Source organism: Oncorhynchus nerka, linkage group LG15, assembly GCF_034236695.1.
Source record: "Oncorhynchus nerka isolate Pitt River linkage group LG15, Oner_Uvic_2.0, whole genome shotgun sequence".
Taxonomy (NCBI): Eukaryota; Metazoa; Chordata; class Actinopteri; order Salmoniformes; family Salmonidae; genus Oncorhynchus; species Oncorhynchus nerka.
In genome coordinates this window covers 84578989-84595215 of record NC_088410.1, presented here as the reverse complement: position 1 = coordinate 84595215, position 16227 = coordinate 84578989, and the positions used below count along the sequence as shown (strand labels likewise).

General features: G+C 41.2%; 1 long non-coding RNA gene across 1 annotated transcript in view; it reads right to left on the bottom strand.

The window, feature by feature from the left end:
* Positions 1-377: 377 nt before the first annotated feature.
* LOC135560251 (uncharacterized) overlaps positions 378-16227 on the bottom strand; it is a 61272-nt gene continuing 45422 nt past the window's right edge. Inside the window, exon 2 of the long non-coding RNA XR_010458852.1 lies at positions 378-3766. This is a non-coding gene — a long non-coding RNA (uncharacterized LOC135560251). The remainder of the gene's footprint in view (positions 3767-16227) is intronic.

The following is a 16227-nucleotide window of genomic DNA, read 5'->3' as shown; positions in this document are numbered from 1 at the left end:
GAAAGAGCATGGGGATGTCAATTTGTTTTAAAATTCCGGTTGGTTTTTCGGCTACCATATCAATTGTGTTATAGTCTCACACATTATTTTAAAATTTCTACAAACGTCAGTGTTTTCCATCCAAAGATACCAATTATATGCATATCCTGGCTTCTGAGCCTGAGTAACAGGCAGTTTACTTTGGGCACGTCAGTCAGGCGGAAATTCTGAAAAAAGGACCTTAGCCCTAAGATCGAGGATAAAGAACGGAATGTATATCATTTTAAATAACATTCTGAGAACACTCTCTGAACGTTACTAAAGTTGTGTTTAAAAAAAAAAAGTTTACAAAAAAAATCATGACTTTCAATAGAACCGTGAGGAAACATTATGCTTAATTCAAATCAAATCAAATTTTATTTGTCACATACACATGGTTAGCAGATGTTAATTCCCACAGAAGAACGTTGTTTCTTAATGTTCTCTGAACGATTTGAGAACTCTCCCAATGTCAAACCAGTTGGAGAACATTCCTAGAACATTAGTAAAATTGAAATTAAACATAACCATGTTTGAACTTTTAGGAAATGTTCTGTTAAAGTAATGAAATACCAAGAAAATGAAAATGTTGTCAAGTTCCTTAATAAATGTACTGAGAATATTCCAAAGCCAAGCAACTATCCTGCACCATTCCCAGAAAGTTGTGGTAAGGTTGTAAAATAACCAAAGGACAACCACGCTGTTACAAAGCTCTAAGAAACCTGTTTTCAGAACGTTATGTGCCAGCGGGGTAAACCTTTGTTATGCCAAAATCAAGGAGTGGAATGATAGCAAAAACAGACTGGTACCCAGGCTAAATAGATACTGTCTAAATAGGGAAATACACAGTTAATCCATGCTTTGATTAGAAAACAACCTGTTTTTTAAATATATTCTGGGGGCATTTTTACACTTTATTGAGACAGTTATGAAAATGACAGAGGGGAAGACAGGTTTGTGGGATTAAGGTTTGAAGGGTTGGAGTGGGTAGTTAAACCCTGGTCTCCTGTGGGTAGAGGAGTGTACACAGAGTATACCAAACATTAGGAACAAACCGGTGCACCTGGCACCTACTACCATACCCTGTTCAAAAGGCACTTCAATATTTTGTCTTGCTCATTCACCCCTCAGAATGGCACACATACAGAATCAATGTCTCAATTGTCTCAAGGCTTTAAAAAAAATCCCTCTAACTTGTCTCCTCCACCTTTACACGGATTGAAGCAGATTTAATAAGTGACATCAATAAGGGATCATAGCTTCACCTGCTCAGTCTATGTCATGGAAAGAGCAGGTGTGCTCATTGTTTTGTATGCTCATTGTTTTGTATACTCAGTGTATATGTGTCTATGCCTGGGGTGTTATCACAAGACTACAGGTTCTGCACTAGAATAACTAGAATAACACAGTGGCACTGTTCACCCCCATTGCCTTTGTTATTGTTTTAGTTGTTGTTGTTGAAGCAGAGGAGAGGAGTGTCCGTCAGCGTGTGCAAAAAGATTTGCCTAACATATTCTGGTAATCTATCGTGCACGCAATGATGTCCGAGGGGGGAAAAAACACTTGTTGTAATATCCCAAATGGAGGTGGCCCTTTGCTGGGCAACTGACATTGATTTAATAAGGTAAATATCGTAAAACTTCAATTAAAAGCCCAGGCGTTTATTTGCTTAAATCACTGAACACAACAGGAGCTTCCATAACATAACAAATATTAAACAATTCATGGTTACCTTAAACAATTCATTTAGACCTGGCTTTTATTTGAAACAGGCGTTTATTTTCTGAAATGTGTGCTGTTGCCTGGCTATTAAAAGGGACAGGCGGCTAGTTGAGACTCGCGGTTCATTGAAGTTGAATGACATTCTGCACGTGGCTAATAGGAATGCTGATGATGATACAGTGCATTCGGAAAGTATTCAGACCCCTTTTCTTCTCATCAATCTACACCCAATAATGACAAAGCAAAAACTGAAATCACATTTACATAATTAGTCAGACCCTTTACTCAGTACTTTATTGAAGCACCTTTGGCAGTGATTACAGCCTCGAGTCTTCTTGGGTATGACGCTACAAACTTGACACACCTGTATTTGGGTAGATTCTCACATTCTTCTCTGCAGATCCTCTCAAGCTCTGTCAGGTTGGATGGGGAGTGTCACTGCACAGCTATTTTCAAGTCTCTCCAGAGTTGTTCGATTGGGTTCAAGTCCGGGCTCTGGCTGGCCCACTCAAGGACATTCAGAGACTTGTCTCGATGCCACTCCTGCTTTGTCTTGGCTGTGTGCTTAGGGTTGTTGTCCTGTTGGAAGGTGAACCTTCGCCCCAGTCTGGAGATCTCAAGCGCTCTGGAGCAGGTTTTCATCAAGGATCTCCCTGTACTTTGCTCCGTTCATCTTTCCCTTGAGCCTGACTAGTCTCCCAGTTCCTAAGACGAGGCTCCGATCTCGTTCCTGGTACTTCATAGCACAGAAACACCAATTCATTCTATGGCATAAATCAATTGTCAACTCGAGATACTCGCATCTCAAGTTAAACCCCTTCTTGACAAGCTCACTGAGGGGAGTGACCCTCTAGGTCATACACTACCTCAGGATAGGTGCAACAGAGATGACATACAATGGTTCCAGATAATACAGCACATATTTTCTCAGACCTCATCTCCCCAAGGGGGAGTGACTGGCTCAGACATTGTGGAGACAAGTGGTTTCCCATTAATCACACCATAACCTCACATGGTTTAGAATAGGTAAAGACCCATTCACATATGAAGACAATGTTTCCCTCCTTTCCTCTTCTCTTTCTGATATTCTGCTTAACACCAGAGACATGTGAAAGACAAGCCTGACCTCTCCCCTCTCTGGGCCCAGGTGACTGAGTCCCAGCTGAGGGAGGAAGTGGAACTGCCAACACCAGAGTCCGAAGGGATACATTCTAATAACAAGCATATCATATAAGAATATTATGCAGATAAGACATCTTAATGATCTATGTTATTTAACTCATTCTGATGTCTCCGCCACAGGCCCTTCTCCCCCAGTTTGGCCAGGTAGCCACCACTAAGAAGAGTCTTGGAGGTTCCAAACTTCTTCCATTTAAGAATGATGGAGGCCACTGTGCTCTTGGGGACCTTCAATGCTGCATAAATTGTTTGGTACCCTTCCCCAGATGTGTGCTGACACAATCCTGTCTCGGAGCTCTATGGACAATTTCTTCAGCTGATGTCACAAAGTGCTGTACAGAAACCCAGCCTAAAACCCCAAACAGCTAGCAATGCAGGTGTAGGAGCACAGTGGCTAGGAAAAACTCCCTAGAAAGGCCAGAATCTAGGAAGAAACCTAGAGAAGAACCAGGCTATGAGGGGTGGCCAGTTCTCTTCTGCCTATGCCGGGTGGAGATTATAACAGAACATGGCCAAGATGTTCAAATGTCCATAGAAGACCAGCGGGGTCAAACAATAACAATAATATAGTGGATGTCAAGGGTGCAACAGGTCAGCACCTCAGTAGTAAAATGTCAGTTGGCTTTTCATAGCCGATCGTTCAGAGTATCTCTACCACTTCTGCTGTCTCTAGAGAGTTGAAAACAACAGGTCTGGGACAGGTAGCACGTCTGGTGAACAGGTCAGGGTTCCATAGCCGCAGGCAGAACAGTTGAAACTGGAGCAGCAGCACGACCAGGTGGGCTGGGGACAGCAAGGAGTCGTCAGGCCAGGTAGTCTTGAGGCATGGTCCTAGGGCTCAGGTCCTCTGAGAGAGAGAAAGAAAGAAAGAGAGAAAGAGAGAATTAGAAAGAGCATACTTATATTCACACAGGACACCGAATAAGATATAATAATACTCCAGATATAACAGACTGACACTAGCCCCCCGACACAAACTACTGCAGCATAAATACTGGCGGCTGAGACAGGAGGGGTCGGGAGACACTGTGGCCCCATCCAATGATACCCCCGGGAGGGCCAAACAGGCAGTATATAACCCCACCCACTTTGCCAAAGCATAGCCCCCACACCACTAGCAGGATATTTTCAACCACCAACTTACCATCCTGAGACAAGGCCGAGTATAGCCCACAAAGATCTCCGCCAGAGCACAACCCAAGGACAGGAAGATCACGTCAGTGACTCAACCACTCAAGTGACACACCCCTCCTAGGGAAGGCATGGAAGAGCACCAGTAAGCCAGTGACTCAGACCCTGTAATAGGGCTAGAGGCAGAGATTCCCAGTGGAGAACCAGCCAGGCAGAGACAGCAAGGGCGGTTTGTTGCTCCAGTGCCTTTCCATTCACCTTCACACACCTGGGCCAGACTACACTCAATCATAGAACCTACTGAAGAGATGAGTCTTCAATAAAGACTTAAAGGTTGAGACCGAGTCTGCATCTCTCACAGGATAGGCAGACCATTCCATAAAAATGAAGCTCTATAGGAGAAAGCCCTGCCTCCAGCTGTTTGCTTAGAAATTCTAGGGACTTATTTTCCACCATAATTTGCAAATAAATTCATTAAAAATCATACAATGTGATTTTCTGGATTTTTTCTCATTTCGTCTGTCATAGTTGAAGTGTACCTATGATGAAAATTACAGGCCTCTCTCATCTTTTTAAGTGGGAGAACTTGCACAATTGGTGGCTGACTAAATACTTTTTTGCCCCACTGTAAATTACCCTTGCCTAATGATATTGTCTGAAGCTGGGCTTAAAGCACAGCTATCCTCGCCATAAGGTGATCGTTCTGCTGTATATTATGAGTACAGCGACTGCAATTAGAAGGCATCATGTTAATGTTGCTACTTAGCTTCGGCTGGTGGAGGTCCTGACGAACCACGGCCAGATAAAGTGTCCGGGGTGAAAAAAGTTGATTGAGGGAAAAAATAAATGTTGATTAAAAAAGAAAACCATAAAGTTGGTAGGTAGCAAAAAACAGAATGCACCTGAGCTCAATTTCGAGTCTCATATCAAATTTCGACAACCCTGTTTTTGCTTTGTCATTATGGGGTATAAAATCCATTTTAGAATAAGGCTGTAACGTAACAAAATGTGAAAAAAGGGAAGGGGTATGAATACTTTCTGAATGCTCTATACAGTGGCTTACGATAGTATTCACCCCCTTGGCATTTGGCATTTTGGCATTTTGTTGCCTTACAACCTGGAATTAAAATGGATTATTATTATTTTGGGGGGGGGGGGGGGGGGGAGAAATAAAAGAAAGAAATAAAGAAAAATCCTTGAATGAGTAGGTGTGTTCCAACTTTTGACTGGTACTGTATGTCCTTGAGTTGTCGAGGTGTTGGAGGATGTAGTGAAGGCCCATGTTGACGCCGTCGGGTACAGACCTATTGGCTCTACATGGGGTCGAGGAGGGCGTTGGTGGTGGTTTTGAGTTGGACACGGTGATCAAAGGTTTTCATGATGACCAAGGTAAAAGCTACAGGTAAAAGCTACAGGAATGTAGTTGTTCAGGCCAGTCACCTTTTGTTTCTTCGGAACAAGGATGATGGATGAGGTCTCTTTGTGATTCAAAACGACAGTAGAACTCGTTCAGCAGTAGTGAGTCGTCTGGTGCCTTGGGGAGTCTTTGTAGTTTGTGATATGCTGGAGACCCTTCCAGACAGAAAAGCAGTAGGTGGTGAATTGCTGTTCTAGCCGCTCCTTTTACCATTTTTAGCCACTTCAATCCCCTTGTTGAGCAGCTGTTTAGCAGTTCTATAAGCCCCTTTGTTGATGCTCCTATGTGCCACCTCTTTGGCTGAGCGCAGAGCTCTGAGTTCAGCTCTGAGTTCAGCAGAGAATCACGGTTTCAAACCGTTTCTGGGAGAGAGAAGCTTGGAGGTGCCGATGTGGGGTCTCCCAAACCTGCTTGCTCTGTCGAAACCATTCATCGATGGCAGGCACAGTTCTGGGTTCTGTCTCCCATGGGAACACCGTGGTATCCAAGGACACACTGAAAAGGAGTGAGCTGGAGTGACGAATGCACCAGGGAGTTCTGTGCGTATTTTGCCCAGGCTAGATAGCGACTCCACTCGTGTGGTTGGTGGGTGCAGTGTTGGCAAGGTACTTCCCTATTTCCTGATTCAGGTGTTCTGTCTGCCCTTTGGTTTGGGGATGGTATCCGGAGGATAGACTGATGGAGACCTCCAGTCTGGGGTCCCCGATCCGAAACAATGTCTTCCGGGATCCCATACAGGCAAAACACCTGTTGGAACATGTACTCAGCCATTTCCATGGCATTAGGTAGATGCGCAACATTTCAATAGGCTTTGCAATTGCGTGAAAAAACATAGTGATGGCCTCAGAGGAGAATCAGCTTCCTATAGGCTAGGCCTACGATATTTATTTTTCCAACAGGAGTATACCCTACCTGGCAGGCATGAAAATAAACCACGGGGAAAAGTGTCCTCCATTTGCTATTTAAGTGCATGGATGACATGTATTTTTCCTGCTGCCCCTGTTTTGACACAGGTGTATGATAATGGTCCTTTCTGAATTAAAGCAAATTTCACACATATTATTTAGTATACACTACCGTTCAAAAGTTTGTGGTCACATTAAAATAACATGAAATTGATCAGAAATACAGTGTAGACATGGTTAATGTTGTAAATGACCATTGTAGCTGGAAACGGCTGATTTTTAATGGAATTTCTACATAGGCATACAGAGGCCCATTATCAGCAACCATCACTCCTGTGTCCCAATGGCACGTTATGTTAGCTAATCCAAGTTTATAATTTTAAAAGGCTAATTGATCATTAGAAAACCCTTGTGCAATTATGTTAGCACAGCTGAAAATGGTTGTGCTCGTTAATTAAAAGAAGCAATAAAACTAGCCTTCTTTAGACAAGTTGAGTATTTGGAGCATCAGCAAATGTGGGTTTGATTACAGGCTCAAAATGGGAAGAAACAAAGAACTTTCTTCTGAAACTCATGAGTCTATTCTTAGAGGGTCTGGTATGAGAAATATATGCCTCACAAGTCCTCAACTGGCAGCTTCATTAAATAGTACTCGCAAAACACCAGTCTAAATGTCAACAGTGAAGAGGCGACTCTGGGATGAGTTTCAAAGAAAAAGCCATATCTCAGACTGGCCAATAAAATTTACAAAATGAAGATGGGCAAAAGAACACAGACACTGGAGAGAGGACGATTGGAAAAAACGGACAGACGAATCTAAGTTTGAGGTGTTCGGCTCACAAAAGAAAATGAAAATATGCTGGAGGAATGCTTGACGCAATCTGTCAAGCATGATGGAGGCAATGTGATGGTCTGTGGGTGCTTTGGTGGTGGTGACGTGGGAGATTTGTACAGGGTAAAAGGGATCTAGAAGAAGGAAGGCTATCACTCCATTTTGCAACACCATGCCATACCCTGTGGACAGAGCTTATTGGGAGCCAATTTCCTCCTACAACAGGACAATGACCCAAAGCACAGCTCCAAACTACTCAATAACTATTTAGGGAAGAAGCAGTCAGCTGGTATTCTGTCTATAATGGAGTGGCCAGCACAGTCACCGGATCTCAACCCTATTGAGCTGTTGTGGGAGCAGCTTGACCGTATGGTACGTAAGAAGTGCCCATCAAGCCAATCTAACATGTGGGAGGTGCTTCAGGAAGCATGGGGTGAAATCTCTTCAGATTACCTCAACAAATTGACAACTAGAATGCCAAAGGTCTGCAAGGCTGTAATTGCTGCAAATGGAGGATTCTTTGACGAAAGCAAAGTTTGAAGGACACAATTATTATTTAAATTTTTTAAAATCATTATATATATATATATATATATATATAACCTTGTCAACGTCTTGACTATATTTCCTATTAATTTTGCAACTAATTTCATGGAAGTTTTCATGGAAAACAAGGACATTTATAAGTGTCCCCAAACATTTGAACGGTAGCGTATGTAAAGACAAGATTAAATCAAGAATAGTCTGATGGGTGACAATAATTAGCCTATCACTTGGGATTTATATATTATCACTTGTGAATGATGGCCAGCATAATAAACAATGCCTTTTTTTATTCATAGTTGCACTCCTCATGTAGCCTAGCCCATAGGCCTATATGTTTGTATAATGTGAAGAAATAGCCTATTAGTTTATCAACATTTTAAGTTAAATGTTCGGATCTGTTGCTTCAGCCTTATTGCTTAAAAAAGTAGTTTTGATGCTAGTGGTTATACTAATTTGGGATCTATCGCATACCACACTGTCCCAGACTATGTTTGAATATTTATTTCTCGCTCAGAATAGGTCAGCTTGTGTACTATGGGGGATAGTAGATTGACATAGACTAGTGCTTTTGCTGTTCGTTAGGCCTACTCATCTTGTTGACTGACGAAAAGTAAATGTGGACAGTTCTTCCAATATCTTCACTATGACCTTGGAATTGGATAAGGACGAACGCAGTTGTGTCCCTGATGTGTCCGTCTTCACTTGTAGGCTGTAAGAAAGACCCAATCACGTGATGGAGAGCACTATGAATGAGATGAGGTGTTTTGGAGTGGGCAGCATTTAGGGAGAAGGGTTGCAGATGGCAGATTGTTTAGGGTGCATTATGGCCACACAAAGGGGATACCACTGGGAAATTCGAGGCATTATCAAGTGCTTCTCAAATTGTGAATGAGTGACCGACAAAGTGTGTACAGCCTGCACAAAAAAAACTAAGCAGAGCTCATGCCTTTCAAGCGACCTTTTTCAAATCATCATTAAAGTCGCATCATGCAGCCTTACAATGTATAAAAAATCTAAACATATAGCCCAACATTTGTACAACTAAAGTTACATTGATAACTCTAAATTAAGCATATAGGAGTACATATTTCTTTGTTATCCTCTCAACACAGAATAACCGCATGTGCGCTGTCACTCAAATAATTTGGAGAAAGTATCCTTTCTATTTCATTCAGCTTTGTTCAATTGTATTCTTCATACTTTAAAATAATGCCACGGAATTCTAAGCTAATCTTGTCTGCTAAATGAACTAGTGTAGCCCACAGCAATTTGGCATAACCAGGTCAGGACCTAACATAAGGACAACTCAGAGTATGCTATTCTGTTCTTCAGAAAAAGTCTACATATCACTGTGGTTTCAGTCTCCTCTTCCATCACTCACCACTTTCATTTCTCTGCCTGTGTGTGACCTCTTCTGTGACTTTTGTTGTGCAAGCAGCTTCTCACACTCATTTGCAAAAAGTCGCTTAATGCTATTAAAACCTTCTGACAGCCTGAAAAGGAGTCGCTAGCAATTTGAAAACTGGGTAAGGTAGTCAAGAAACAGCTCCAGTCATGTTTTCCACATTTTCACATTTCCGCAAATAGTATCCTTAGAGCCCAGACTTATCCTGCATGCATTCTTGGTAAATGGAATTTGTTGTATGATTTAATCTAAGACCTGAAACAAAGCACATAGAGAGAAAGAGAGAGAATAATTGATTGTGAATGGAAAATGTTCGCTCGGGGTGCAGGATGTGGTTTAAAGTGCATGCCATTGAATGAGGTTGCAAGGGGTATTTTTGACTCATCATAATGTCTGTAAAACCACAATGAGGACATAGACCTACTGAGCAAGTTTTCATTAATCATTGGGTACATTGTGCGAAGAACATCAGCATAATTCATGTTCAAATTCACAACATACATAGGCATTTCATCATTAAGACCTTTAGGGATTGGCAGCCCTAGCTTACTATTTGGGAGACAGAGACACTAATGAATATCCACCAACAAACTTTATTCTAAAGCTGGCTGAATATGTTTTGATGTACAGTGCCTTGCGAAAGTATTCGGCCCCCTTGAACTCTGCGACCTTTTGCCACATTTCAGGCTTCAAACATAAAGACATAAAACTGTATTTTTTTGTGAAGAATCAACAACAAGTGGGACACAATCCTGACGTGGAACGACATTTATTGGATATTTCAAACTTTTTTAACAAATCAAAAACTGAAAAATTGGGCGTGCAAAATTATTCAGCCCCTTTACTTTCAGTGCAGCAAACTCTCTCCAGAAGTTCAGTGAGGATCTCTGAATGATCCAATGTTGACCTAAATGACTAATGATGATAAATACAATCCACCTGTGTGTAATCAACTCTCCGTATAAATGCACCTGCACTGTGATAGTCTCAGAGGTCCGTTAAAAGCGCAGAGAGCATCATGAAGAACAAGGAACACACCAGGCAGGTCCGAGATATTGTTGTGAAGAAGTTTAAAGCCGGATTTGGATACAAAAAGATTTCCCAAGCTTTAAACATCCCAAGGAGCACTGTGCAAGCGATAATATTCAAATGGAAGGAGTATCAGACCACTGCAAATCTACCAAGACCTGGCCGTCCCTCTAAACTTTCAGCTCATACAAGGAGAAGGCTGATCAGAGATGCAGCCAAGAGGCAACAATGCAAAACGTTATGTTTGGCGTAAAAGCAACACCCTGAACACACCATCCCCACTGTCAAACATGGTGGTGGCAGCATCATGGTTTGGGCCTGCTTTTCTTCAGCAGGGACAGGGAAGATGGTTAAAATTGATGGGAAGATGGATGGAGCCAAATACAGGACCATTCTGGAAGAAAACCTGATGGAGTCTGCAAAAGACCTGAGACTGGGACGGAGATTTGTCTTCCAACAAGACAATGATCCAAAACATAAAGCAAAATCTACAATGGAATGGTTCAAAAATAAACATATCCAGGTGTTAGAATGGCCAAATCAAAGTCCAGACCTGAATCCAATCGAGAATCTGTGGAAAGAACTGAAAACTGCTGTTCACAAATGCTCTCCATCCAACCTCACTGAGCTCGAGCTGTTTTGCAAGGAGGAATGGGAAAAAATGTCAGTCTCTTTTCTTGTGGAAAACTGATAGAGACATACCCCAAGCAACTTACAGCTGTAATCGCAGCAAAAGGTGGCGCTACAAAGTATTAACTTAAGGGGGCTGAATAATTTTGCACACCCAATTTTTCAGTTTTTGATTTGAAATATCCAATAAATGTCGTTCCACTTCATGATTGTGTCCCACTTGTTGTTGATTCTTCACAAAAAAATACAGTTTTATGTCTTTATGTTTGAAGCCTGAAATGTGGCAAAAGGTCGCAAAGTTCAAGGGGGCCGAATACTTTCGCAAGGCACTGTATAACTATTTCAGATGATGAATGCTACCTCCAAACGAATGGAACATCGATGGGCTCCACATTTGCTCCGAGCCATGCTAACCTATATGTGGCTCTTTTTGAAGAACGTTTTGTTAATAATGAAAATGAAAATCCAATTTTGAATAAAAGTCCTGAAGTGGTATCGATATAGTGATGACATTTTTTTGCATATGGGAAGGAACAGAAAAAGAGCTGTCAGACTTCATGGCACTACTCAATGACATTGACCCCAATCTCAAATTCACTATCGATTGTGATACTCAGTGTTCATTACATCGAAATGTGGATTGAGAAATCAAATGGAACACTGTTTACAATTCTGTATTGAAAATAAACAGACAGAAATACTCTAGTACAAGGGGACAGCTTCCACCCTGAACCATTTAAAATAGGACTTCCAATAAGACAGTTTTTCAGACGTATATCCCACTCCACAGAGGATTATCTAGAAAAAGCAGTGGAGATGTGCACTAGGTTTCTAAGAGGCTATTAGCCACAATGTGTGGACGGAGCTCTTCATTTGGCATTGTGAAAAACACAAGATGAACTGCCACAAAAAAAGACCTGCTAAAGCTAAAGAACACTCCGTAATGTTCACAACTACATATACTAAAGCTAAAGAACACTCCGTAATGTTCACAACTACATATACTAAAGCTAAAGAACACTCCGTAATGTTCACAACTACATATACTAAAGCTAAAGAACACTCCGTAATGTTCACAACTACATATACTAAAGCTAAAGAACACTCCGTAATGTTCACAACTACATATACTAAAGCTAAAGAACACTCCGTAATGTTCACAACTACATATACTAAAGCTAAAGAACACTCCGTAATGTTCACAACTACATATACTAAAGCTAAAGAACACTCCGTAATGTTCACAACTACATATACTAAAGCTAAAGAACACTCCGTAATGTTCACAACTACATATACTAAAGCTAAAGAACACTCCGTAATGTTCACAACTACAAAAAAGTTGGAGATGCGGTCAAGAAAGACTGGCATATTTTATCATCGGATCCCGTGGCTGAATTTAAAAATCCACCACTTATTGTGTATAGGAGGAGTCGCAATTTACGCGATAAATTGTTTCATGCCAAGTGCCAGCCACAAAAGAAAATCAGCCTGGCTCTTTTACGCCGTCTTCCAAATGGTAGCTATAAATGCAGAGGATGCGCACAGTGCAACAATATGATAAAGTGAGAATATTTCTGCCACCCACACAGGAAAACGGTTCCAAATAAATTACATTATTACTTGTTCCACCACCCATGTTATTTACATTATTAAATGTCCATGTGGACTCTGTTATGTCTGTAAAACCACCCGCTCTCTCAAACAGAGAATTAGTGAACATAAAAGTTCAATCAGGAGAAATTACAGGGATTATCCAGTCGCAGTACATTTTAATGACCTGAAGCATGACATTTCTACCTTTAGATTTTGTGGCATAGAGAAAGTTAAGATATCAGACAGGGGAGGTGATATCAATAATACTCTGAGTAAAAGATAATGTTTTAGGATTTTCAACCTCCAGACATTATTTCCTAAAGGTCTTAATGATGAAATGCTTATGTATGTTATGTTGTGAATTTGAACATGAATTATGCCCCTATTTAAGATTACTCTGATTTTTTTCATACGATGTACCCAATGGAAACTTGCTCGGTAGATCTATGTCCTCATTGTGGTTTTACAGACGTGTTTAATACATCTTATTTACACACTTTATTCAAATATATTTATGAAATGCATATTGTTATATTTGGTAGAAATTATTTGTTTTTCCCTTTGCCTCCAACCCCTTTCGATGCGTGGAACATATGTGGGTGGGACTAGGTCTACATAAGGGTGCTAGTTTTTTTTTTTTACTCACAAAAGCTCTGACGAAGGCCGTGAGGCCGATACAAAGCCCACTGATATTGCAAACTACTTTATTAATGACTTTTTCATTGGCAAGATAAGCAAACTTAGGGATGACATGCCAACAACAAACACTGACACTACACATCCAAGTATATCGGACCAAATTATGAAAGACAAGAATTGTACTTTTGAATTCCATAAAGTCAGTGTGGAAGAGGTAAAAAAATTATTGTTGTCTAGCAACAATGACAAGCCACCGGGGTCTGACAATCTGGATGGAAAATTACAGAGGATAATAGCAGATCATATTGCCACATCTTCAATTTAAGCCTACTAGAGAGTGTGTGCCCTCAGACCTGGAGGGAAGCTGAAGTCATTCCGCCACCCAAGAATAGTAAAGCCCCCTTTACTGACTAAAATAACCGACCAGTCAGCCTGTTACCAACCCTTAGTAAATTCTGGAAAAAATGGTGTTTGACCAGATACAATGCTATTTTACAGTAAACAAATTGACAACAGAATTGCAGCATGCTTATAGGGAAGGACACTCAACAAGCACAGCACTTACACAAATGGCTGATGATTGGCTGAGAGAAATTGATGATAAAATGATTGTGGGGGCTGTCTTGTAAGACTTCAGTGCAGCTTTTACATTATTGATCAGTCTGCTGCTGGAAAAACTAATGTGTTATGGCTTTACACCCCCTGCTGCTGCTGATAGTCACACAGCTTCAAGGCCAAGATGTTCCGAAAGTAGCAAAGCGCCTGAGACCACACAGGTGTGGTTGATGGCTTGTAGCAGAGTGAGAAAACACAGTCTAGACATGTTTTCTCATATTTGATGCTTTGTATCTCATCCAATGCAACAATGGGGTGGCAGGGTAGCCTAGTGGTTAGAGCGTTGGACTCGTAACTGGATAAAGAGTTGTCTAACAGAACACAGAGGGTTTTCTTTAATGGAAGCATGTCAAATATAATACAGTTAGAATCAGGAATTCCCCAGGTTAGCTGTTTAGGCCCCTTGCTTTTTTCAATTTTTACTAACAACATGCCACAGACTTTGAGTAAAGCCAAAGTGTCTATGTATGCGGATGACTCAACACTATACACGTCAGCTACTACAGTTAGTTTCAGAGTGGGTGGCAAGGAATAAGTTAGCTCTAAATATTTTTTTTACTAAAAGCATTGTATTTGGAACAAAACACTCACTAAACCCTAAAACTCAACTACATCTTGTAATAAATAATGTAGAAATTGAGCAAGATGAGATTACTAAACTGCTTGGAGTAACCCTAGATTGTAAACTGTCATGGTCAAAACACATTGATGCAGTGGTAGTTAGGATGGGGAGAAGTCTGTCTATAATAAAGCGATGCTCTGCCTTAACAACACTATCAACAAGGCAGGTCCTACAGGCCCTAGTTTTGTCTCACCTTGACTACTGTTCAGTCGTGTTGTCAGGTGCCACAAAAAAGGACTTAGGAAAATTGCAATTGGCTCAGAACAGGGCAGCACAGCTGGCCCTTGGATATACACAGAGAGCTAATATTAATAATATGCATGTCAATCTCTCCTGGCTGAAAGTGGAAGAGAGATTGACTTCATCCCTACTTTTATTTATGAGAGGTGTTGAAATGTTGAATGCACCGAGCTGTCTGTCTGAACTACTGGCACACAGCTCGGACACCCATGCATACCCCACAAGACATGCCACCAGAGGTCTCTTCACAGTCCCAGAGTTCAGATCAGACTATGGGAGGCACACAGTACTACATAGAGCCATGACTACATGGAACTCTATTCCACATCATGTAACTAACACAAGCAGTAAAATTTGATTTAAAAACAGATAATTTAATAAAAACACCATATGGAACAGCGGGGACTGTGAAGCAACACAAACACATGGATTTAGTACTGTAGACATGTGGTAGTGTCTCCCGACCCCTCCTGTATTTATGCTGCAGTAGTTTGTGTCAGGGGCTAGGGTCAGTCTGTCTTATCTGGTACTAACTAACTAGTCTGAGTCTCTGTGTCTGTCTGTCTCGGTCTGTCTGTCTGTCTCTCTGTGTCTGTCTGTTTCTCTGTGTCTGTCTGTCTCTCTGTCTGTCTCTGGAGATGTACTGCTTTAGTTCTCAGGCTGAGAACTGCCTGCACCTGCTGAGTCACACAGCTTCAATGCCAAGATGTTCTGAAAGTAGCAAAGCGCCTGAGACCACACAGGTGTGGTTGATGGCTTGTCTAGACATGTTTTTCTCATCTTTGATGCTTTGTATCTCATCCAATGCAACAATGGGGTGGCAGGGTAGCCTAGTGGTTAGAGCGTTGGACTCGTAACTGAAAAGGTTGCAAATTCAAATCCCCAAGATGACAAGGTAAAAATCTGTTGTTCTGCACCCGAACAGGCAGTTACCTGTTCCTAGGCAGTCATTGAAAATAAGCATTTGTTCTTAACTGACTTGCCTAGTTAAATAAAGGTAAAATAAAATAAAAAATGTTAAGGTATGATTGACTTATGCATTTGATGTAGGTTGTCCACACCAACTAGTGTAAAGAATGTTGTCTCCAGTTTCGCCACACAGATCTTTACTATAGATTACGGAGGTATTCTGTATGAATCTCGGTCTGCAATTGCATTTTATTACTAAAGAGTTTTATACCAAGGTTCCTGTGTCATCTATCTGGAAGACTGATTGTTAAAGGAAACATTTGTCGAGCTTGCCAGGTGGGACCGCTGTGTCTGGATGATCTACGTCCCACTGTGCAGCGCATCAAAGTTTGAAATGAGAAAAAAACACTGTGTGGTTGATGACTCATTCCAGTATGTAAGTGGCACCTCACTCATGGGGTTGATAATTACAGGAACAGTCAATAGCGAAATGTACATACAAGCCCGTATATGATGTATGTGTGACAAATGACCCAGAACCCCAGGTGTAATAGTTAGACATTCCTGAGGATCTAATGGAACCTTGTGTGAGGAACTTGGTTATAGATTAGGATGAACCAAGTCAGTACTAAGGTACTGGGTGACAAGTGATTGAAAGTGTTATATGTGCATGGTGTCCTTACCTGAGAGAAGACACTGGTTTTATGTATGGTGACCTTACCTGAGAGAAGACAATGGTTTTATGTATGGTGACCTTACCTGAGAGAAGACACTGGTTTTATGTATGGTGAC